The following is a 27,007-nucleotide window of genomic DNA, read 5'->3' as shown; positions in this document are numbered from 1 at the left end:
AAGCTGGCCGGGCCGACACGAAGGAAGTACAAGAGTACGATCAAGAGCGTGAAGAAGAAAACAAGAAGAGCAAAACGCACAACATGACGCAATAAAAACAATTTACGAGTACAGGTGTGAGATGACCACAATAAAAAGATGTGGGGACACACCACATAACACAGTAGAACGTGTGCATAAGATGTGGATATACCACATTAAATAGATATGGGGACACACCACATAAAATAGATGTGGGGACGCACCACATAAAACAGTAGAACAAGTGCATAAGATGTGGATGTACCACATTAAACAAGGTAAGTAAAAAGTAGATGTGGGAACGCCACATGACACAATACAATAATTTGCGCACAAGATGTGGGGACGCACCCCATAAAACAGTAGAACGTGTGCATAAGATGTGGATGTACCACATTAAATAAATATGGGGACACACCACATAAAATAGATGTGGGGACGCACCACCTAAAACCGTAGAACAAATGCATAAGATGTGGTAGCACCGTATGAAACAATATAATTGCAATATGTGAAATGTACATGAGTTGTGGTAGTACCACATGAAACAAGGTAAATGCAATCTCTAAAAATGTGCACGAGATGTGGTAGTACCACATGCAACAAGGTAAATGCAATTTATGAAAATGCGCACGAGATGTGGTAGTACCACATGCAACAAGGTAAATGCAATTTGTAAAAATGTTTACGAGATGTGGTAGTACCACATGCAACATTAAATATACCAACTAAATGAACATCACCTCAAAATTTTGGGTGAAAAGGTGTGTATCAGGACTCACAGCACGATGTGCTACATAAAATTGAATAGATGCGGAGAACCACATAACATTAATAAATTCCAACTAAATGAACATCACCTCAAAATTTTGGGTGAAAAGGTGTGCAGCAGGGCACACAGCACGATGTGCTACATAAAAATGGGTAGATGTGGAGAAAGACCACATGAAAATAAATAGATGTGGAGAAAGACCACATAAAGCATTTCAAATTCCAAATAAACGCACAATAACATGAAATATGAAAAAGATTAAGGAGTTGGTGTGGATAAGACTACCACACAGTAAAACATATAGTATGAACAACATATAGGTAGAATTACCCCTCCCCCTTTTTACTATTTAAAACCATGCTACACAGTAAAAACAATTTTGCGTAACAGAGCTAATAATATTTTAAGGAAAATACAAAAAATGATGGAAAAGTGATGGAAAATAGGAAATGCCACAAGGTAATCAGATGAGCCTTGCAAGTAACTCCAGGCGAGGTTGAGCCTGATGGAATAACTTCAATTTAAAATAACAGAAGGAACATATGCTCGAACATAAGCATTGAATCAGCTGGAACCTTGTTTCCTTTAAGGAGATGCGGCAGAGAAGATATCCACTAGATGGCGCTGTTGTAAAAGCTACTACAGTACTTCGAGCAAGGAAACAGCAGATGAAGTGGTGTTGAATGACCCGGTTTAAAAATGAAAATGAGACAGTACCTGCTGCAAATCCGTGAAAGCGCTCCGATGTCCTTAGGCATAATCGATATGTATGTATAAAACGCCAAAAATCCATGGAAAGCTTGGCTGGAAAAGACGAGTGGCTGGCAATGATAGTAGTGTGCTGGAAGCTGCTCGTGAACTGAAGGCACCAACGCTAAAATGGCGGCACGCCGACGTGAGGAATGCCGGGTGGCTCAAGGAATCACCGTGCATCAAAGCGTGACTGAGTGCTAGGACGAGTGACAGGCACACGTCATAGAAGAAGATGAGGAGAGCTCACAAGTGAGCCGGACACAGGTAAGGCTGCACGCGCTATCCCACCCTCGTCGCCAATTGTAATAAACATGAATGATTGTCCATTCGTTGTTGGTAACTTCAAGTATATTTATTGAAGATTGAAGTTACAGGTGTTAAAGTATATAAATAGCGAGCCCCACCAGGAGCAGCCTGTATGCTGCTCAGCCCATAGACCAACTGACTCAAACCATTCCAACATTCTAACTTCAACATTCTAACACCACACACATCCTGGCTGAGCAGCATACTACACCGAGCATTTAGCGAAGCCTGGTCTGAGGAGAGTGGGAGGTGGGCTCTCCTATGTCTCTGTTTCAGGCTCTGAGCAGTATTCAAGGAAACAGGGTGGCGATTTCCTATTGTGACGGTTATAAGATGCTGCTCACGCAACAGCTGCAATAATAGCGAAAGGAGAGATTACTCACTCTGCCGCAACCAGCCATGCATGTGAATCCCGCTAGTGTAGTGTTTACAATGTTATAGCTTCCCAGCGAAGCCAGCCACAGAAGTCCGTAAACACGGTGCTGTAAAACGTTTCTCCGGTTTTCAGCACAGAAAAGAAAATACCGCACGCTGGGCCTAAATTGGCCTCTTTTTATAATGGCGCCTGGAAGTGTAATTGCTGTTTTGAATCCCCAGGGTGCAGTGCAGGTCCCCCAGCATGCCCTCAAGGGGCTTCAGTCTGGGCCTTCAGAGGGCAGGGAGACCATCCTACCTTAGGTGTTTCTCAATAGAGACCAGTGAAACATCCCGTTCACCTGGTTTTCAGGTAATCCAAGAAACGGTCCTCCAGGTCAGGACACTCCCATGGGATCCAGGTGGGCGACACCAAAACCTACAGTTCCTCCCCACTCACAACTGAGCCCCAGGCGCCATGGACGCTGACTCAGGCCTGTAGGCCTCGGCTACTCTGCGCAATCTGCCTCGGGCTGAACCCACTGCTTCTCTCGTCTCGCTACCGCCCTGCAGCTGGCCATGCTTCGATGGTCGCCATCAGGGCCAGTGGGACTGCTGCAGTCAGACCAGCTCTTCAATTTGCCACTGCGGGCGTTGCCATCTTGCTCGGCCTCACATGGGAGGCAATACCCGGCTCAGACAGAACTCCTGCTGCAGCACCCAGCACCCACAAAATGGGATCCCTCCGTCACAGTCTGAGGGTCAGGGGAGCAATTTCCAAGAGGGTGGTACCAGATGGCAGCTCAACCCATTGGCCCAAGCCACGCCCCCCTTGGGATCAGCAGTGTTGAACTACTCAAAGCAGGAGTAGGATCTGGGTCCCAGAGGAAATGACCCTAGACCGTCCCGGAAAATAGTTGAGCGAGTCACCCAAGGCCCGAGGTACTTCACCGGAGGTACTTCACCTCGGACTGTGCCTCTGGGCTATCCAGGTAATGAACCACTGTAATTGTGCCGCTAAATAGTATGCCTCTTAGACCAGTACTCCCAAGCCTCTGGCATTAAAGTAAAGACATAGCTTATCCAAGGCCACTTGGCACCTGCCCATCGCCCAGATCAGGTCAGAGAGCCAGCTGTTGAGTTCATGAACACAATTGTCTGAGTATTAGCAAAGGGACATTAATGAACACATACAACAGGCACGGATGAGCCACCATTTTTCAAAAGGCTATGCAAACCATTGTGCAAAGAAGGAGCATCTACCAGAAAGCTGAGCAATGGCGGAGAGATGCAACCACCTTATTGAGGTTGCCCTCGCTGACATCATCTATGTCCCTCTATTTGTGAACACCCAGATACTTACATTTTTGGAAGGCAAGCCAAATTGCTAATTATTCGGTAACCATCAGGGAGGATGCGCATGAATCCCACAGTGGAATGATGCAGGACGTATCCATAATGACGCATAGGTCTGAGACTGAGCTGAAGGAGTCCAATATACTCATGATTGGCACCAGTCCGGAAGTGACATAATTCAAATATATCAAAATATCATGTAAATATAATGAAATTGAATGATTATGACCTGCTATCTGCAATCCATGCTTAGCACCATGTGGCCAAATCTCATAGGCTGTGTGTTAGAGGCACGCATGGTTGAACCACACGTGCCTCTGCTATGCAGCCCGAACCACAAATTTGTCTCAACAACGGATTCCTTTGCCACACATGCCTTTACCACGTGTGCTTTTACCATGTAATTTCATGATAAAGGCATGTTTGGTAAAGGGATGTGTGGTAAGGTTCACACCCCTTTCACTCCAGTTCTAAAATCCTAGCTCCTGCCCTATAACCCGACCCCCTAGCCCTAAATACGACCCCACCCCTTAATCCTTAAACTAGACTGACTCCCCCTGTTGAAAAAAATGCCCCCTTGCCCTGAAAACTGTCCCTTCCCCCCTGTCCTGAGCCCTAAAGCTCTGCCCCCTACTTAAAACTCACCCCGAACCTCCCCCTTGCCCTGAGCCCTAAAATCACCCCTCACTTAAAACCTACCCCCCTTCGTGTCCCTGAGCCCTAGAACCAGCCCCCTTCCTTAAATCCTGCACCTCCAGCCCCAGCCCAACTCTGTCCTTCGCTGAGGTGCTCCTTTCCAATTCCTCTGCAAGCCAGCCAGCAGCTAGAACGCGACTGCCTTAACCACGCTTATGCAGGGCTCAGCCATATATGTGGTTAAGGCAAGCAGTGTTCAGCTTGCGATAAAATGGAACGCATGCTTGAAGCCGCGTTGTAAAGTCAGTTTTCCAATCTCACATGCTAGCGGTTTATCACAAGAGCAAAGAGCAGTAGTGAAAGACAGCGGCACCCCTGCCTGATGCCCATGTATATGTGCCTCAGCTCTGAGTATTCTTGCCCAGTTCAGACCCCTGAATCTGTATAGAGCACCTTAATCCAAAACATAACTTCACAGTCGAATTTCATGTGTCACAACACTGTGAATAAGTATGGCCAGGAGAGACTAAGAAATGTTTTCTCCATGTATACAGAGACTGCTACAGCTCAAGGGTGCCCTGCCGGCAATCCATCCAGAACATGGAACAGGCGCCTGATGTTCGAGGATATGCTCCTGCCCGGAACAAAGCTGCATTGGTCGGGTTGGACCAGGGATAGCAGGTGTGATTAATTGAGGTTTGCTGTTATCTTTATCAAGACTTTGTAGTCTAGCTTAAAAATAGATAGTGGAAGGTATGAACTCCTGTCTAGGGACTCACCCTGCACTTAGGGATTATGATAATTAGTGCCTCCCTGGAGTTCTGAGGTAGCCTCCATGCCTCCCAGGCAGCTTTGTACATCAGCGCCAAATGTTTGATGAAATCCGCCCAGAAGCAGTTGAAACATTCAGCAGGAGCCCGTCATTCCCCAGTGCCTTTCCAGCTGCTAGTTCTTCGACTGCTAGGGCTATTCCTCGTTCCATAATGGGATCCTCCATTTCAAGTCTACCCTCCAGGGTCAGCCTTCTAATGGGAGTGTCATTTAAAAATTGATCTAGTATGTCTTCACTCACCTCATCTCTGGGACTTATAGTGTCCGATTATAGTCAGTGAGCACTGTGTTAGTAGTGTCTGCTTGCCTGTGTACACAATGTTCCTCAGGATAAAAAATGGCGGTTATCACAGACCATTGATGTGCTGCCTGCGCAAGTACTGCAAAAAGCCTCCCTGCCCTGTCACCCTCTGCTTGTCTGCTCGCTATGTATTCCCTAAAGTCAGGTTGAGCCAGCTGGGTGCTCAGGTCTGTGTGCTGCTGCCGCTTCTGCAGCAAAAGGTGGTGCGCCTCCCCGTCTCACACTACCCGACGTTCTAGTGGGTGTAAGTCATGCTCCACCTGGGCCATTTGAGTGCACAAGTCCATGCAGACCCCAGAAGAGGTTTTATTATAGTTCTCATAGCAGCTATGCCCCGCTACCGCTCTTCAGTCTTCTCTCCAGTTAAGATATTATCCAAGTTCTGGGTCTGGGAGTGCCACTTGTATGCAGTTGTATGAAAGAATCCTGCATGCCTTTACAATGGAGTCAATATCCCGGCTGCAAAGTTACCAATCGCTACTTTACCACGCAAGACGTTACAATGACTTGCTTTAGGGGCACTGCACTTTAGAATAGTATACATTTCTATTCCAACTCCAGTCTATGCAAATGCAGGGAAGGTGTTGAACTTAAAAATCCAACACCAATCCAACAACGCAGTCCCTACAGCACGTCATTGTAACGTTTTGTGGATTAAAGTAATGCATGGTGATGTTGCAGTCGGGGTAGTGACTGCACTGTAAATACTGGTCATTATTGAGACTGCGGGGTAAAGGATGTCTCCCGTTTAATGCCCATTATGAGCCCTCGTTGATGGGGCGACTATTAGCCAATGAGCTACTAGTTCTTCTGTCACCTAGTGATGACTTCCTTTTAGTTTGGCATCTGACTAGCTCAGAATACACTATTCTGCCCACACTTGACATGAGAGAACCATTCTCTTGGTGTGTTGAGCTCCCTAGCCTAAACCAGATTAATAGTTGCTTGGGGGCTACATTCCCCTTGAAAAAACAGGTGGACAATGACTTCTCTCTCTTTGCTTGAGATGCAGCCTGTCTGCCTAAAAAAATGAACATGTCTTCCCATTTGAGCTTCATAGGTGGCTTCCCCTTTGATGCTCGCCTTTTGAGCTCACAGCCACTCTAGCCATCTTACCAGGAGGAGGTCACACCTCTACTCATGGCAGGTCCATTGTTCTGCTTCTTGAGAGTCATTCTTATCTCTCCCCAGGAGAGTAGATGTCTGTCTTGAGAACAGAAGCTTGTGTGCAACTGTGAACGGCCACTGGAAACTTTGGCCAACAAACTGGCAAAAGTTCTAAAGTTGCCAATTGTACAAAATTTACATTAAATTTGACTTGAGCAAGAAGTCGGGTTTAATGCAACTAGTTGTTTGATACCTTGAAGTATCATTTTTAGTAGTCCCATTTGGGAGTTAGCACTGCTGAGCTGTCAGCGTGTAACTCTATACTCGCAAATGGGGCTACGAGCCCTTCCACAGTAAAAAACGTCTATTCAGGTTGTTTACTGTCAGGACATGTAAAGTTACTAAACACATGTCCATCCTTTTAGTATAATACACCCTGCAGCTAGGGCTCAGTAGGCCTGCCTCAGGGATGACTTTTAAATATAAAAAAGGAAGGTTTGGGCTTTGTCATTGGTTTAAACAGCAAAGTTGAGTTGGCAGCTTTAAACTGCTCTGCCAGCCTGCAATGATGTGCTAAGAGTTTTTCTTTGCCACACTCATGGTGGCACAAGGAGAGCTACAGTTCTCAAGAGGCTGCACTGGCTCTGGGTAACCCTGGTATGATATACTAGGGAATTATAAGTAAGTTACTTATCCCAACTGTGGGTAGACCAATTAGACATATGCTTTTCAAGAGTCAGAGCACTGGCACTGAGACCTGATTGGCACTTTCAGAGTTGAAAAAGCCACAGCACCAGTCCAATTGTTAGGGGGCATCATGCCAAAAGAGGCATTTCTTACATCCAACCCATTTAATACCCTTCTGCCTCTCTCCCCTGCATGGACCCTATTGTTGTGTGTTTCTCACATAGCCCATTGTCATTTTTCCTATGTTAGTCAATTTGGTTTTGCACATGTTATAAATATCAAGCTTGCTTTGTGCCATGTTGTACTTAAACACAGCACCAGCACATTTTCACATTTTATTTAACAGACTTACTGAGTGAAGATCCTGAGACAAGAGCGATGCGTCAGTTTAGATATAGATAGAATATCCATCTATGTATGCTAGGGTACAGGGTCCGCCACAGAACTCAGAGATCACTAATCTATAACCGCTTAGCTTTAGTAGTGGGGGAGGATTTAGGCAGATCTATCTGATAACGACAGGGCTCTTTATTGTATATGGTTTATTAACCGTGTTTAATATATTATTGACATGTATCTGTTTAATAATTGTGGCCCAATCACTGCATCTTAGAGCACAATAGTTTAAATAAACATTTTAAACTTCCTTTGTGCCTCTTTTTTTAAATCTTATTGTGGACAAGCACAAGTGAGAGAGCAAAAGGGAGTGTCCTATTACCGCGATCTCTGAGAGGGTCGAGAGTGTTGTTTTCTGGGGTGCCAAATCAGTTGTCTCTCTGGAAAGGATAGGAGGGCAAGTGAGGCACTATAGCTAGTCGGTTTCAGGCGCATAGAGACTGAGGTGGTATGGTGACTCAGTCCCCTACATAATGATGTTATAGGGTCCCAAGCATGGTTCTGTTTCTGAGCAGAATCCCTGCTACACTATTACCTTTACCCTTACATGTAGCCTATTAACATGTCTCCCTTCTCTTTCCATTACTACTGTCCTTTTTTTCTTACCTATTCTCTTTTGCCATTCCCCCTTTTCTTGTGATGTTTTGTTGAATGTTCTCATTATTTTAGAGGAAAATGACATTCTCCATTTTGTTTTTTCTCTTAAATGACCTAGAGCCAAACCACAACATTGAATAATTAACAGAGGCCAATACAGCCAAAATTCCATCTCTATTATTATACGGTATGGAGTGCCACAAATATCTGCCCTTTTCATATGAAAAGGAAAGAGGAAAAATTGAGGAAAGGTTTGTTATCTGTACGTCCAACTTCTCTATGGAGGCTATATGTTTGGAATTGTGATGGCAAGGCTATTGATCAGAAGCTCCATACAATTAGTACATTTATTGTATTAGCTTCAAGTAGCTCCACCATATAATATTAATCTTTTTAGAAAATTGGAGCAAGGCATATTGTCCACATACTCATTAAACTTTGTAATATTTTACACTATTGAGAAATTGGGCATAAGAAAAACGATAATGGAACAGAGGGTGAATAGTGCCCATTTAAATTGGTTGAAAAAAACTGTGTGGCAAATAAGGTTTGAGCAAGATATTTCTACTGTGAAAAGATTCGAGATTAGTCACTTCACAGCAGTAGTTATAATGAGTTTATACCTATGCGCTACCCTATCTCCTGAGATTACTTTAGAGGCTTTTAGATGAATTTGAAAATAGTTGGATTGCCTCATGCTCAGACATTTGGTTCTTTGTCTCACAGGAAGGAAAGGCTATGTAATTGCTATACTTTCTGTATCCAAGACATAATGCAGGTTTTATTTATCTATAATAGTCTGTTGTCATTTAGGTTGAGGTTTCTGAGACCTCTTTTTTGAAAGACAAGAATATGAACATTTTCTGAAGCATTATTTTTGGCATACGTAGAAGAATAGATATATGCATCTGTATAGATGCTTTTTAAATACTTTTTAGGATCATTGACTTATATGTTGATCACATTATCTAGACCCTATAGAATTATAAAAAACATTTCCAATATTCAAATCTCACAAAACTAATTCTCGTAACCAAAGGTGTCCATCCAATTAAAACATGCAGCTCAAAAACTTTGAGTCTAGACTTGGAATCTTTATTGAATTACAATTTCTCAATTATAGTACACTGCTTCTTAGTTATCTAATACAGAGAGGGCAGAGATGCATATCAAGTGGTTTGAAGACTCTTTATTTTTTCCTCATAAAAGAAAGGAATCTGTTATATCGATGCTTTATATTTTTTGGTCTGTGTGCTTGATAACTACTTACAGCTTATATACTCCTTTCCAGTAGAGCATATGTAGAACTTGGCATTATATACAAGTATCCTATGCGAATTGGTGAGTACTGGCTCGTTACTGCAAAGGTACTTGAATTACAATTGCATGCAGAAGTCAGCATTGACCACTTGTCTGTGTCTGAATGACACCAAAATTCATATTCATACTAGTTGGCCCAGGCAGCCACCCAAATTAGTTTTCAGTGATTATCCACTTTACCCCATTTCCCCAGGAATAATAAAACCCATAGTAGTTGTGGGAGTACTCCTATTCTCCCCATGTCAAGAGGACCACCATGCACTCTGCACTTGCTTAGCAAGCTAACACCTCTCCTCTTCCAATTCTTGATAATGCCAACTAAATCCGTGCATTCTTCATACTTACCAACTCCATCTTACTGTTCCAGGTGCTAAGAAACTCTCACCTGAAGTAGACAGAAACCCTTAGCCCTACATCTTTTTCAACCATTGCAGTCAATTGTCCGCAGGTACAGGGGCCACACCCTGCCCATATTTTACCAAGTTCACTGCCTCTCTACTAAGTGTCAGATCAAACCGAGATATCGTTTCATAAAGAGTAAAGACTCAAGAAATCAGAAAGCTCCACACAGACAAATCACCCTATCAGTACCACACTCAACATAGGATAAAATCACCTGACAGCTTCAATAGCTCTGGTCAATGATGAGCCAGCATCACTCTCTACAGGTCCATATTCCAGCTGATCACATAGACACCATAATCTAAACATAGACATCATAATCTCTAATAGAGTAGCCTGTGGGGTACAGCAAATTCAAAGCTACTGTGATTGTGCAGTGTTCAAATACAAACTTAAAGCTTCAGTGGTTAATATTTATTTACAAGGATTGCTCTTATTTCAGTTTTATTGTTCCCAATAATAACTGCACGGTTCTTTCAGAGTCAGTATTTAAACAGTATTTTTTTTCTTGAAACTATGGGCAATCCTAATTATATTATTTAAAGATGTATATATAACGCCTAATCATTGTTTAAACCATAGGGTGTCTGTTTTTTAACCTGATGATATATTTCGATTCTAGCTGACACAAAAAAGTGTTCTGTCACCACCTCTTACACTCTGCATTATGATTGTGATGCCATAGAACAGTGATACTCAGAGTACGGCCTTGGGGCCGCATGCGGCCCTCCTGGTCTTTACATATGACCCCCTGGGCAGCAGCAGCACTGGGCAGATATTTACTCGACTCAGCACTAACATGAAAAAAAAAAGTTAAATATCCAGCAAACACTTATTTAAAGGTTCATATTTAAAAATGTGTCAACAGAAATGTTCATATTTTATGTCTATCTAGTCATATGAACACACACGATTACTTAGTTTGAATGGATTATAATTATGGCCAGTATTATACAGGAATTATTATGACACACTATATTACACAGGTTATCATAAGGGTTAACACAACAATCAAAGATGTCTGCTGCTCATCAATTAATGATGTTTCTGTTTCCTTTGTATGTCCGTTGTTTATGTCACTCATCAATGCTTTATCAGTCATGTTTGTTTGCACAGTTATTCAGGTGAACACGGCTTTTCAGCCGAAACGCGTAGTGAATAAACACCCTTGAACTGTGGAGCTCACGTGTTGTCTGTATTTCTGAGAGCGCACGTTAATGGAAATAATTTTCTGTATGGATTGATTTACCGGCGCGCTCCGCCGGTGTGTGTGCCACCTACCCCGGGTCCCCGGCAGTCAGAAGGAGCAACTTTGTTGGATTATATATATTATACATACATCACATCTAAAATACAATTATTGCTTGCCATTTTAAAGTGCTTCATTTATTTATGTATGTTTGAATTTTTAGGGAGCATGCACCACCCAATGGTATCTGTGAGCCACACTTGCTGTTTCTATTGGCTACAAGCAATTGCAAGTCATTGGTGTCACCATAACCATATTTTTCATTTGCTCTGTTTACTGTTCTCAGAATGATGTAAGGCTGAGTCACCCTAGCTGGGATTTACACTCATGACCTGTTGATCATCACTTAGCGCAATTGAGAGAACATATGACACTATGGCGCCATCTATGATTGTCCATTGTATTTGAACATTTCTTTTATAAAAGTACACCCTCTCTGCAGAGTTCTCTTCTATGAAATGAAAGGCTTGTAGGCAGAGTTCAAATTGTGCTGGTGGTTGCATGTGGTGGGCTGGACACCAGTGCTCATTTTTGAGGACCAGGGCTTATTTTTCATTCTTAGACTTTGACTCAGAGCAAGACAGATAAAGAATGATGAGCAAAAGATAGAAGGAAAACAGTGACAAAAGGAGAAAGTAGGGATGAAAAAGAACATCAGGAAGTGAGAACAAGAGAGAATAAGTGTAGCGTTGTGGAAGAGAATGAGGTGGAAGCAAGAGTAAGCAGCTTTGTAATTCAGCAGCCCTGGCATTTGGGAACATCATCGGCTGACTCTTAAAGAAAACATTGGGTCCCACTATTTAGTTTTCTCACAAATTAATATTTTCATTGTCTCTTTTGACGTTTCTCGGGTAGCAGCTGCTACACTATCAGGAAAACTGCATTGTTTTTTAATTTCGACTAGGACACTGTCTCATCAGTGACCCAGCAGTAGCAGCCAATCAAGCAGTTGTTCTCATTACCAAGGGTTCAAGCTACTCCCTTAAATGCCCCCTAATTAGGTCAGAGAACAGTTTGGAGCCCACACAGTTGCAGATTATGTTTCCATAAATAAAATATACAAATCAGCTTTCTGATCCTGCAGCAACCAGCATTCACAACTTCCAATGAAAAGCAGCTAAAGGCCATTGTCAGTTCTTCTATTTGAAGAAACAGTGTCTGCAGGGGAGGTTAGACATCATGTCCTTGAAATTAAAAGCTTTAGATTTCAGAGATGAGGGGAGGGGAGGCCAATTTTGTAGTGAATGTACACCATTAAGACCTTGTTTTAAATACACTGATCAGCGTCATTTACCAGCAAATTGGCAAGTATAGATTGAATAGATTGTATACAATGCACACGATATGTAACTACCTACCCTGTGCTTGGGTTCGAAATAATGTAAATTATAATCTGAAAACATCTATGATTTATGTTATTGTGGCATAAGTGAGTCTGCAACCCCTGTATAAAAACATGTCTCTAATTTTCTTCTTACTGTAATGTGACATCACTAGTCAACTGTAATGAGAAACTGATATTGCTTCTATTTACAATTGAGGTGTGACATCATGATGCCTATTGCCAGTAGATAGACAGGCAGACTGAGGCAAAGACACACACAGACACTCATGCACATACACACACATACACACACTGTTGACCTGGGAATGTCCCATGCATGTTGTACAGTTGTGTTCCCCTGCCATGAGTGCACAACTGTGAGTATTTGGTGTCCTGGGTTTTGATTTTTGCCCTAAACTCACACCAACCTACTGTTGTGTGCAGAGAGGCCTAGGCATGTCCCTTGACCTGAGTGAGGTCCCAGACCTGTCCTGTCACCCAGAGAGGCACACCAGGTGCAACCTCATTTTGCTGTCAGTGAACTAATGTCCCCGTCATGGGTTTAGCATGTATAGCTGTGATGTCAGTATACCATGTTTTATAAATCCATAGCTGGGCCCAACCCCTTTGATCTATGTCACTGTAGTTGAGGCTTCCTAAGTCAGCGATGCGGTGAGCGCAAAGTAAGTGGTTTTATTTATTTACTTTCACCTTTCCCGTCGTATGTCAAACTCCACTACCCCCCCATCCCGCCCCTGCCCCGCCTCACAGCGTTACCTGTGCGAGCCGCCACTGGAAGGAGGCTGATCAGTGTGAGAGTCGGCAGGCACTGGGAGGAGGGCAACTGATATTAGAAGACACACTACTAGTCAAGACAAGCATTGGCAAAGCCAATCAGTCTGAAGTCTGCCAGTTGTTTGGCTTTGTGATTGCTTGATTTGCCACGTTTTTATAAAAACATTTTTGTGAGAGCTGACAGGTCCTCACCAATAATAAAAGGAAACATGGGAAGAAAGCAAAAAAATGTTTTTAGTCTCAAAAAGTACATATTGATACGGTAGGGATGTATGACGTTACAACGCATGCTTTTACAACGCATGCTGTTACAACGAAAGTTTTACAACGCATGCGATGTTACAACGCATGCTTTTACAACGCAAGTCTTTACATCGACATACACTAGATGGCGTGCTGACATTAGAAATGTGTAATTTACTATTCTAACTCCAGTCCACGTTGCAGTAGGGAAGGTGTTTGGATAGTAAACTACACTATTTCTAATGTTAGCACGCCAACTAGTGCAAGTCGATGTAAAGACGTGCGTTGTAAAAGCATGCGTTGTAACATCGCATGCGTTGTAAAAGTTTCGTTGTAATGGTAGTGCGGTGTAAAAGTTGCGTTGTAAAGGTTGTTCCCCATACGGTAGTCTCAGGCACTGAAGGGAACTACTTTGTGTGGATGTACTCTTTGTGAAAGAGCTGAATGTCATCACTCACAGTCGAGTTAGCCAATCTTTGAAGTGGGCTGACCCATTACCCCATTGTATACTGCAATGGACAGAAGAAGAATGTGATTGACACAACGGACCAATGGATGAAGTGGGGTGGCTGACAGCCCCTCAAAGTAGTATAGTATATAAATCTTACTAAAATCCAAGGGTCTTCTCTAACGCCTGAACTAAAAAGCTGTCAGTGCTCAAGTTCTGTAACAGCTGCAGTCATAGCAAAGAAGTACTTTCTGCCTCGTCACCAAAGCTGCAAAGTAAAGTTAATGGCACATTGTATGCCTCTGTGAAATGCTGTGATTGAAAGGCCATCCCAAAAATGCCTAAAAGAAGATACATATAAGCAGACGGCTAAAGTAGAGTGGTCCAAAGACCACTCTCTTATTATACTTCTTTTCATGTTTTTCACACAAAGCAGCCCATGGCCAGACCTCAACAGAAGTCTAAACAAGTGATGGAAGAACTCAGGGGCATATCAGCGAGGCGAGGCGATAGAATTATCGCCGCTTTAGCGTACGTTTTCGGACGAAAAGCGGCGATAATTTTATCGCCCTATCAGCATGGACACGCTAACATGTGAATCCATGCCGTAGCGCCTGTTTCCTGAATGCCCAGCTTTGCATCTCTAATGAGATGCAAAGTGGGCGTTCCTCCCAAAAATAACTGGAGAAATGCCGCTAACCGATATTTCTCCAATTATCAAGCTTCACGCTAACAAGCAGAGCAATAAGAAAAGTAGCGCTAACCACGGTTATCGCTACTTTCCTTATGCCTGCTTTTATTCTGACTTAGCCATGTAATCCAATGGGAGGTTGATTACATGGCTAAGTCCACCTTGCCCTATCAGCAAGGTATCGCCGGTCTCAGTGCGATTACCGCTGGATTTCCAGCGATAATCGCACTGTTTTCTAGCTAACGCATGGATTACTATCGCTTTGGAGATAAGCGTTGCTGATAGCACGCTATCTCCGCGATAGAATCCAGCGATAATTATCCTAGCGCTAAGTGCGCTTAGCGAGAATTATCGCCTCGCCTTGCTGATATGCCCCTCAGTGTCAGTGTACCGAGCAGGGCAGGTGACACTGTCCCAAACGCACTCTGCTTAATGGCTGAAGTTATTGTTGTCATTCGGTTTGAGACATTTGCCTATTTCAAGTTTTTTTGTATGACCTCATTAAAATCAGGAATATGGTTTTCTTCTTAGGCGCTGCAGTACCATATAGCTGCGTGTCAGCAACAGTAGCTGAATTATTCAATAGGCTTGCATGTCACATTAATATGCAATGACCGCAGTTTTTTGCCTAATGTTCCAGTTGGAACACGTTCCATATGTTGACCCCCAAAGGCCATTCATTGCCTCACTCTAGCACTCCACTTACAGCAGCCTGATGAATGATTCAGATGAAAAGTATACATATTGTAATGGCTCAGACCCGGGCATGCGGCAAATGTCTCTAAACAGAAATAGTCTGAAAGGTCACTGCTTTGCTCGTTGCTTCGAGCAATCATTCTGTTCTCCAGCCTTGTTCGGCTGTAGCACGGAATAAATAGGATGCTCAGCTGGTTTTTCTACCGTAGACGACTTTAGAAAGATTCATTTGTTCTATTTCTATGTTTAATTTCCGGAGAACAATGCAATTGACATTGTGGAAGCCACTTGTGCAACCTCTGTCTGGAACAGGAAATAGATCTGGGCGCCAAAAGAAGATTGGACCCCATTGGAGAAACTGCTAAAAAAATAGTAGCCCACATTTGCAAAGGGGGTAAGTTTTGAACTTGTAACCACATGCTGTAAAGGTATTTCTCAAGGCAAGGGGGAGTGCATGCATTTGTGCTTGCAACAGACAATGGTTAACATGGCGGCCTTCCATATTACAACAGTATATAAACTAGAAGTAAAAAAAAAAAGGTCACACCAGCAGAAAAAAGGGAGGGAACAGCAAGTAGCAATTTGCAGTTGCGTTGCCCTGGTAAAAATAAAATAAAACTACGAATAGGACTTGGAGCAGGGGAGTAAGAATTCATTATTTGATGCAAGAAGTTACCAATACCTTAACTATGGATGTGAAGGGTTTAGCTACATGGCAGCCACCAATCAATAAAACCCCTTTGGTGCCCTGAACTAAAACAATATTTAACAGGAACAGTGGTCTAAGGGAGGCCTCAAGGGTCCTCTTGTAGCCTGGGCTACTATTATTGGGTGCCGTATTAATCTACAGAAACACTTTTGAAGGGAGTCCAGACGGGACTCAATAAGCAGTGTATGATGGGACACAAGGTATGAAGTGACATCACATTTATTGGCAGCATAAATGGATTATCATTCAAAATGCAACAATAATAGTTTTTGTGCTCACACGAAAAAGTGCAAGTGCGTGAAGTGAAAGTGCTTGGTGACATTAAAAGCTTTACATCGCATTGAAAACAAATTACAGAACTCCAAGGTATTTAATTATAATGAGGGAGTTGTGTTTGTGAGGTCGACGGTGTTTCGATCTTGTTAAATAAAGATCATCATCAGGGCTGTAATGTGAGCAAGTAGAATCTATAGACGAAGAGAAATATATCGGAGTAACCATGTGTCCCGAGTGTAAGGACAAATTAAAATTGCACAGTCTGTGAAGTAGTTACACCATTAATGGGGACCAGTAAAGGGATCAACAGTAATTTACATATGGCTAAGTCAAGGCCCTGGTTAAGGGGGAGAACATCATACAGAGGCATCATAATCATAATTGGTGATGAGTGAAAAGGCATAATCATGGTGAAGCCAAGGGGTACTTAGTCAGGGTGGGCAGCATAATACAGAAACATCATAATCATGAAAAAACGGTGGTATAATCCCCAGGCCTGCGTGGTATCAATTAATGGTCAGAGAAGACTTTTTAACTTTTTAACTCAGAGGCTTGATGCTGAGGCCTGCATGGTTTCAAGTACTAGTCTAAGAAGACGATTTAACTCAGACTCAACAAAAAATGGTGAGTTAAGGCAATGGGGTGAGGGCCTGCGCGGAGTTTCGACAGTTAGGAATAGCTGTGGTGGCGGGCTGATTACGCGCCGGGTGCAGTAGGGTAGGTTGTGAAGTCTAAAGTGGAGAATTGCAACAACAACCAAGTGTGCACCTAATTGGGGCGTCTTAATTGGAGGGCTTAGTGATAAACCTGACCGTGGGGGTCGAGGAGCCGATTCTCGGAGCCCGGGGGCGAAGCGAATCGAGGGTGTCCTGTAAAACAGAAGGGGTGTGAGTACCACGGTGGAGTGATTGCAAGGGGGCTACCGCGATCACGACATACTTACAGGCTAAGTTGAGTTCCAGAGAGCCGGGAACTAAAACAAGGCTCCATGAACTCTGCTACAATCCGCCTCTTAAGAGAGATTCTTTAGAAACTCTGCTAAGAAATCCTATCAGACTTGGGGTACCTGCTGGGCTGAGAAACAAGCATTTGCAATGCAATCGGTCTCACCTTTAAGACCTTAAATGTATTTAGCTATGCAGCACATTAGCCTGGGTGCAGAAACATCTACTATTCTTGAACATGGAGGGAAAGTAGGCACCAAACTGCGTGACACGCCAGGTATGGGAACACATGGAGAGAAATATTGCCTTTCAGCAGGAAATGGTATAGTGCAAAGCTCTGTTTTTGATATAAAATCAGGGCCTTCGGTGGTCATATCACTGAAAATACAAGATTTGAAAAAATATAATTGTCTACGCGTACTCGTGGTAGACAATTTCTATGACTGGAATCTAGAGAATGCTAAAGTGATTCTGGTATTTTACTGACCTCTGCTGGTCATTTTCTATCAAGAAAGTTAAATAGAGGCAGTTGCCAGAATTTTTTTTAAAAGAAAGTCCCGAAGCAGAAAGCAATTCTGGTATTTTACTGACCTCTTCTGGTCGTTTTCTATCGAGACAGTTAAATAGAGGCAGTTGAAAAAGCAGAAAGCAATTATGGTATTTAACTGACCTCTACTGGTCGTCTTCTATCAAGACAGTTAAATAGAGGCAGTTGAACAGAAAAAAAAAGTCCCTAAGTGGAAACAGACAAGTCCTAGGGCTCATCTCCAGAGCCCACAACGTACATACACAAATAAGTATATACTAAAGTATATACAAGAGGTCTCGAATGCTCAGCCTAAAAAGAAAGGGATGCAGGTTGGGCATTATTTCATGGACCCCGCGTTTTTCAGGGCACTGCTCTCGTGCTCCAAAATGTATTATAGATTGTGAAACAAGCCTGGCTCTATTTACTAACGACGAGGCAGCTAACACGGGTAATACCGCTAGAGGCGCCAGATGTTGGAGCTGCCATGTTTTCTAGTTCCATGAAGGGGATTTATTTTTAACTTGGGAACAGGAGCTTTTGCTATAAAGAGCCCTGAAAGAAGTTTTTGACCGGAGCCCTACACATTTCCTCTGATAAGCCTGGGTAGGTAGGTGTTCAATTCAGCATGTAATAATGTTGGTAGTTGATTGAAAGGAATCAAAATGAATAGGTTGTGCCTAAATTAGTACCATGCAAACTGGCAACAGCATCATGACAATCCATAGCTCCCAGAATATACCTAAAGGGTTCAAGCAGTTTATGGTTATATGAGCTCAAGTGTTCAGAAAGGGGGCTCTTTGGGGCTGAGGGCATCAGGAAGAGGCACAAAACACAAAGGTAAGCCACAGAGACATTGATGTCCCTTGACTCATGGGCACCAGCCCACATGCAGCAGTTCAGGATTACCAACTAGGCAAAATAGGCACCATCCTATAGGCCCCACTCCTTTTAGGGGCCCCGCGACAACGGATCAAAATACAACTTTACGCACATAAACCAGAGACATCAGATTCACACAACAGTTTGTCTCTTAAAAGCTCGTCTTCTGGCAGCTGTCAGTTTGTAATCTGGTGCATTGGGTATTAGGAGAAAATTAGCGGCGGGGGGGGAGGGGAGGGCAACATTTCGACTGCTGCGGGCCCTCCACAGGATTTAATCCGGCACTGTAATACAGGTATCCTCTGTATGGATGGAGTGTGGAACCACCAGGATGTTCATTAATCGGCGGTTTGATAAAGGCAGCGTCTCTGTATTCCTGTGTGCTTTTAAACTTTATTTTGCTTCCCGATACCCCATATGGAATGGTAATTATTTCAATCTTTCAAATGAAACTTGCTTCTTGATTCCTGCTTTTGTCTTCAGCCTCGGCCGAAGATTGTGCCTGACACTGTTGCTCTTCGTGATTAATGAGGTGTCACATTGGGTTCTCGGAGAGGGCTCTAATTGATCCTGGTAGCCAGCAGATTTCTTCACTCATCGCTTATGCTTGTTGACACGTTCAGATAACATAAGGAACACAGCTGAGGGTCATATTTCATTCAAATCTGTTAATTACTTCTGCTGTGAAATGTGTGACAACCGGCATTATGGTGTTAACGTGGATGTGTGCAAAAATTAAGAGAGGCGATAAAAATGTAATCAAAGTTAATGTTTGACACACAAAGAGGAAGATAATGTACATATTTCTGTACATGGTATTCAACCTTCCAACACACACAAATCAGCTTGTTAGGGAGAGGTGCGCCCAAAAACTGTTTTATCTGGTCTGCATGGCTTTAATCAGGCCTTTATTACACGCAGTGCCCCAGGGCGCAATGGGTGTTTGCGCCCGTTTTCTGCACCCCTGGGACACTGTTGCATTGCAGAAAGGGCTGAAGATGGTTATGCGGGCCCTCCCCTGTAATACAGATAGCATAGGTGCACATATACTGCAGGTACTATCTTAAGAGGGCGTTCCCTCATTTCCACGGGGACATGGACCATGTAAATGAGGAAAACACTTTGCCTCTGTGCCCGCGCCATATTATGAGTACGTGCGCAGAGTTTAAGTGGCTGCCATCAGGAGGTGCACTGACTGCGCTACAGAAAAGTTGCACCCAGTCAGTGTACCCCCTCAGGGCAGCCCTCTAGATGGAGGAAAGAGGGTCACATGGACCCCAGACATACCCCTGCAGGTGAGTGCAGTCAATCCCAGTAACCGTCTACAGGGGGTTCTCTGTGTTCTTTTGAACTGCAGGTGGATGCTACCTACACACTGAAACAATTAGCGGCAGTCCCATGTTCGCATCTGCCTTGGAGGTAGTGCATTATCACTAACAGGGTGCACTATCCCTCTTAACGCCCCACGCACCAGTTTGAAGTTGCACCTTGGCGCAAACAGGGACAGTGTGCTCTGTTTGTAATACGGCCCCATGTCTGCACAAATCAGTTTTGAGTTCTGTGTGAAACTAAAGCAAATGACAAAAGATGAGGCTTTTGGTCAGATGTCCCAATGAGGATACAAAAAGACCACTGTTACCTGGGCCTCTATCATGTAATGGGCGCTCTGTTCCTGTTTGTGCCACGGCTCAACTTTATGTATAAAGAAGTGGGGGCCATATTATCAAGGAACGGCGATAACTTTATCGCCGCTTTAGCGGCAGGAAACTGCCGCCAAAGTGGCGATAATGGGCTTGATAATATGCCCATGTGAATTCCCATAGAAGCCCAGGTTCACACCAGAACATGAACACCAGAACATTATCACTGCTTTAGCGGCAGTTTCCTGCCGCTAAAACGGCGATAATGTTATCGCCGTTCCTTGATAATATGGCCCTGGGTCTCTACCACTACTGATGGCGATAATATACTTCAATGGTATGATCACCTACATCAACGGTAAACTGCAAACAACTTACGAGAAAACTTTGTTGGCTTAATCAATTGTGCAATTCAGAGCACAATGCAAAAATAGACACATTTGAAACATTGTGTTTAACTATGTCAAAAATATGCAACCCAACAAGCTGTGATACCATGTAGTGAGTACAAAGCACCTAAATGAAAAAGTGTATACGCATATGATGTCTTTACGGATCGGTATAGGTTAAAACAGAGTTTGAATGTGCAATAAAAATAGATATTTCAGAACGACCAATCCATTTCTTAAAAAGTCCCCCATTTTATTTTTTGATTTAGATATTCCACTTTCAGTGTTCTGTGACCAAGGGATGCAATGCGGTTCTTAATTTGTAAAAAATAAGTGCCAGGGCCCTCGTCAGGAGGCCACTTCCGATTGCACAGCCCATTGCCACTGCCAGTTTTGCCAATTACAGTAACAACTAAACTACTAACCATCAATCTCCTACAAGTGTGACAATTTTCACTATTCCAAGCCCCCAAACCTATAAGACTGGCTTTGGCAGCAGGTATTAGTCATTTTTTTATGTATAATGAATTAATACACAACTGTTGTTGTGGTAGTAATCAAATTCGATAAACACCCCCAACCATGTGGCAGACTATCATAAGTGCCAGTGTTGGCAATTAAGTGCCAGTGCTGATCCAGTGGAAGCGGTTTCATAATTCAATATTCAAGTTTTAATTCCCGCAATTTCCTCATTTATCCCTCTACAGTTAGGCATATCACAGCATTACCTTTACCACAGAGGTGATTGGTCATCTGATGGATCTTTCTCCGTTCATAGGAGGGGTGGGATTTAAGGTGTCCAACCACAACGTTAGCCACACAATGAAGACCATTAATAGGTGACTAACTCACAAATTCAAGACTGTGTCCTAATGCACCACTCTCAGGATCATACTACAGAAATACAATATTGCAATGGGAAGACCAAACATCCTAAAGAAATTAAGTATAACCTAAATTATGCACACAAGAAGCTCTGCTACTGCTACACAAAATAAAAGAAGCAGATCTTGATATTCTGAAAAGATTAGCTGATTCTCCCTACAGCACATTTAGATCTAAAGGGAAAATATAGTACTGATTCAATGAAAGAACATCAGGACACAATAACAGTCTCAGGCAATTTAGATAAGTTGTTTATTGTATTAATGATCTGAAATCAATGCAGATGAGCAATCTCTTAAGGATTTCAGTCAAGATTATTACAGCATGTAGTACAAGACTACACATTTAGTCAGAGGTTCAAGTTCAAAGGATAGTTTCAAACAGATTGACAGATTTGTGGTTAGAGATCCCTACCACCATTAAAGGCAGAAGGATAGTTCGATTCTCTAGCAGTATCTAAAGATTCTAATGCAAAGGGGTCAAAGAATCAAGTTAAAGTCCTCTAAGGGCTAGTCCATAGGCATGGGCAAAAAAAGGGAAATAAGGCAAACTGAAGTGTTTCAGCAAAGAAGGATTCCAGATCAACTGCTCAAGGCAGCAGTATCACCAATAAGGCAGTCCAAATTTGGAGCTCAAAGAATGGGTATAAAGTTATAGGGAAAGCATTCAGTCATCTTGCAAGGAAAATAAAATAAAAGTGAATGCATTGCGTTGTGTCCCATAAAAAGAAAAATAATAGCGTTGCTCTCACATAGAGAAAAAAAGTAATGGTGCTGCCCCTCCCTTGGGGTTTCTTCTTTTATAGTCTTTCTTTTTTTTAAAACACATTTTTATTGATTTTCTTAACATCCAAAGAGGCAAAAAAACATAGAAAGGAACAAGGGGTTTGGTTACATACCCCAGATACTCATCGGATACCCAGTTTCAAGCAGATTGTTTAAGGAACAGTTATGGCGTCACAGCGTGTTCATACCAAATTTCGGGCAAGCGTACACTTATTCTCAATTGTATTATTTGTACTGAATCGGAGACAGAGTCCAGGAGGGCCAGCAGAATATAAGAGCAAGACCCAAGGGGAGATAGTCACAGGCCCCAATCAGGAATCAGAAAAATAGCATATTAGGGTAATGAAAACAAATTATCACCCCGTATACTGTCCAAACCCACAGCCCAGGAAAGTCCATGAGTGAGTTCTTTGCAATAGTCCTTGTCCAAATGTAGAAAAATTCAAACCCCAACCGCCCTCCGCCCTCCGCCCTCCCTCCCCACCCCCCTAGGCGTGTCACTTAAGTGCTGAATACACAAGATCAGGAGAGCTAAAGCCGCAACAGGGCGACACATCGGAATGAGGGGATATTGAGTAAAAACAGATATATAGAACAGATACCACTACGCAACCTAAGGAGCCAAAACAGGGTGGGTGCCAAGCGTATCATGCGCTACACTATAGTTGCCATCGGGTCGTTCACAGGTGCATCCTCCTCATCGCTCCCATGGAACTTAAGCACTATCACTAGCCCTTCCCAGGCTCTCGCCCTTTCCATCGCCTTGTCACTCCCCGTGCAGTTTGCAATCTGTAACCTAATCACTCCCTCACATTCGGCCCATTTCAGTAGGTCTGCTTTCCACTTAACGGCACTAGGGGCCCTCTGCTCTTTCCAATGAGTGGTGATGGTTCTCTTGGCTAGTAGGAAGCCTAAATCTATACATTTGCTAGTGATTTTGTTTTTTGAAGTATGAGGAAACCAGTGTAGAATACAGTGAGCCATGGATGGGTCTAGGTCCCTGTTGGTAATGTCTCACAGTAAAGCTGTCACTTCCTCCCAATAACTATCAAGGACTGGGCAGTCCCACTGCATATGTTTAAAATCTGCATTGCCTGCCCTATATCTCGGGCAAGTCGTGGGCTGGGTCGGAAAATAGGCATGCAGTTTCACCGGGGTAAGGTATGCTCTGTGAAGAATACGGAAATGTATTAACTGGAACTTCGCATTCCTTGTGCTTTTCCAGGCTCTCTCCACCAGTTCGTCCCATGCCTTGTCCGGTATGGACATCCCTACGTCCGTTTCCCACTTAAGCTTTAGAGCAGATAGGAGGGCTAAGGATTCCAGTGTCATGCGTCTGTTGAGACATGGCACCGCTTTGAACGTGCCTGCCGCCATCACCATATTGGCACCCCACAGAAGTGGGCGGTTCTGTCAATCCTTCTCTCCAATGTTTCCTAATGGCTGTCGTGAGGGCCGTATACTGAAAGAAGTCACCCCCACGCAAGTCATAACGGGCCCGCAGTTCATCGATAGGGAGCAGGGCTCCTCCCTGGTAAAGGTCTCCCATAGTGGTTAACCCCCGCTGTGCCCGATTCTCCAATTTCTGCCAAGTGCCTCTGTGTGGTAGAGCTCTGCACATCTGCAATGGTATCTCTGGGGCATAGGGGCGCTTGATCGAAGCCCTCCACAGATACCTGTTCCAGCATTTCCGTGCTGTGACAAATTCTAGGGTGAGGGGCATAGGACCAATCGGGAGTCGCAGTACTATACGGAACAGCACCATAAGGGGCCCAAAAACCACCCCTGGCTCCTCCCCCCCTCTAGTGGCCCTCGCTACCCATTGTGTGAGCCATTGGAATTGGGCCGCTAAATAATAAGTTTCATAGTCTGGGACCGCCAGACCCCCCTCCGCCCGAAGACGCATAAGTGTACTGAGGGCTACCCTGCGCCTGCCCTTGCCACACAGGAAAGCAGTAATTATTGTAAGGAGTTGTTTGAAGTAGGAAGCCGGAACCCAGATCGGGAGGGTCCCGAAGAGATACAGGAGCCGTGGGAGGGTCGCCATTTTGAGTAGTGCCACTCGCCCTGCGATAGATAGGGGCAGGGAACCCCAGAATTCAAACTTGGCCCTAGTCCCTCTGATGGCCTTCCCTTTGTTGCCTTCAAGAATATCCTCTTGGTCGTGGTTAATAAGGGTGCCCAGATAGGGTAAGCATCTGTCTTCCCAGTTCACGCCCTCCGTGCATTTTGGGCCCAGTCTATTCCCACGCGCCGGGAACAGGTATGATTTTGACCAATTCACTTTTGGTCCTGTCACTCTGCTGAGATCGTAAAGCAGCTTCTTCGCCCCCTGTAAGGCCTCTCCTGAGTCAGCAATGAAAAGGAGGAGATCATCTGCATAAAGTGCTATATGATGCACCTGTCCATGGACTTCAAGCCCCTGGTACACTCGCCCCATTCTAGCATATGCAAGGGTTCCACCGCCAGTGCAAGCAACAGTGGGGAGAGGGGACATCCCTGGCGTGTACCCCATCCCACCTTGCATGCCACCGAGACTACTCCTCCCGTCCTGACCATAGCGGGGGAATCAGCGTACAGAAGAGCTGTCCACTTCACAAACTCGGGACCAAGCCCCATTGTTCTCATTACATGAAACAGGAATGCCCATTCTAAACTGTCAAAGGCATTTTCCATGTCAACTGCGAATATCGCAGCAATGTCAATGTTTTAGGAATCTGCTTCCAAAACATGCAAGAGTCTTCTGAAATTTAGGGCTGTGTTCCTGTTAGGGATGAACCCGGACTGGTCAGCATGGATGAGGGTGGTCATGTGGGGGAGCAGTCAGGAGGCTAGGAACTTGCTTAGTATTTTATAATCGAGGTTAAGCATGGACAAGGGGCGATGCGCAGTTCTGTCCCATGCCTGCTTGCCCGGTTTTAGGAGGGGGATTATGATCGCCTCTATAGTGGAGACCGGCAATTTGCCAAGCTTCTTGGCATTATTGTATAATCGGGCGAGTTGGGGAGCCAGTTGATCAATGTAGGTGAGGTAAAATTCTACAGAGAGGCCATCAGTGCCCGGGGTTTTGTTACGGGACATACTTTTGATGGGTAGATTCTGCGCTGACCTTCAGAGATCACACCAAGAAGGTGGCTGCTACGTGTTACGGAATTCTGCGTGGTACTAGGCCGGTCTTAAAGTACTTTGATCCCCCTACCAGACAGCTTGTAGTCCAGGCCTCAATACTTTCTCGGCTGGACTACGGCAGCTCATTGCTGTTAGGGGTGAATCAAGCGGAGGCCTCTAGGCTCCAAAGAGTACAAAACGCCGCGGCACGTGCCATTGTGGGCCTTCCCAGACATTGTTCAGTGTCTGGCACCATCACGGCCTTGCACTGGCTCCCGGTCAGACAGCGAATTAAGTTCAAGGCGCTGTGCCTGGCCTTTAAAATTCTGAAATCTTTTTCGCCGCCGGCACTTGTTCCTCTTCTTACACCCTATATGCCTTCGAGATCCTTGAGATCGGAGGGGCTTCATCTTGCTATCTGTCCGCGCTTCAAGCTGAGCAGAATGGGTGGCCGCTCCTTTAGGGTGCTAGCGGCAGGCCTATGGAATTCGCTCCCTGTACACATTCGTGCTCTTGAAGATCTGCTCACCTTCAGGCAGGCGATTAAAACCTTCCTGTTCCCGGTATCTAGTTAATCTCTTTCCTTTTATTGTGTGTTATGTTATAGCATCTGTCAAAGCGCCAGGACGCCCCTTTGCTGGGGCAGCTGTGCGCTATAAAAATACCAAATAACATAACATAACATAACATAACATGGCTCTGTGCATCTCTCGAATTTTGATTTCACGACCTAGTAAAGTTGCCGCGTCTTCATCGAGCGTCGAAGGTCCACCTCTCGCGTGAACTCCCGCAGCTCAACATCAGATGGGGCCAATCCCTGTTGATCGTGCCTAGCAATACCCCACGATCTCTGAGTTCCAGTATAGTTGACCCTCGTCTAGCCGGATTCGCAAGCAAAGCCAGGAGGGCTCCTGACTTATCTCTTTCCGAGTGTGCCCATTTAATATAAGTCTTATAATCGAAACAGCGCAGGCACTCCACGTGCGCAGCCATTGCCTCTCTCGCTTCTAGCATCTCTCGGTGCTTGTCTGGGTTTCCAGGTCTTTCCTTCTTCAGGGTCCGCAGGCGATCGTCATCCCGCTGAATACCCTGGAGGAAGACCTTCCTAACTCCGACTAATTCGGATATGCACCACCCTCTGAGCACTAATTGCAGGCATCCCATTCCACATTCGTGGATGTAGCTGTGCCCTCATTGGTCTGGAAGTATTCCGTGATGGCTGTGCCAATAGTGGTACGGAAGACCTGATCCTCTAGGGCCTCCGGGCGCAATCACCAGGTGGGAATTGTGGGGCATGTACGCGACAAGTGCAACCGTGCCACGATAGGATTGTGGTCGGAGAGTGTCCTAGTGATGTACTCACTACTGCTAACCCCCCCATGGACATCAGGTGAGCATACGATGGCATCCAATCGAACATGTAAGTCATGAAGGGCAGAAAAAAAGGAGTAATCTCGGTCTAATGGGTGTCCCGCCCGCCAGGTATCGATCAAGCCTCATTTCTGTTGCCAGTTACGATGTGATTCTGCGACCTTGTGTGCAGGTGCGTTAGGGAGTGGTTGGTGGGAGCGGTCTAGG

The sequence above is a fragment of the Triturus cristatus genome, chromosome 10 (assembly GCF_964204655.1).
Source record: "Triturus cristatus chromosome 10, aTriCri1.1, whole genome shotgun sequence".
Taxonomy (NCBI): domain Eukaryota; kingdom Metazoa; phylum Chordata; class Amphibia; order Caudata; family Salamandridae; genus Triturus; species Triturus cristatus.
Note: the sequence above shows the minus strand (reverse complement) of the source record.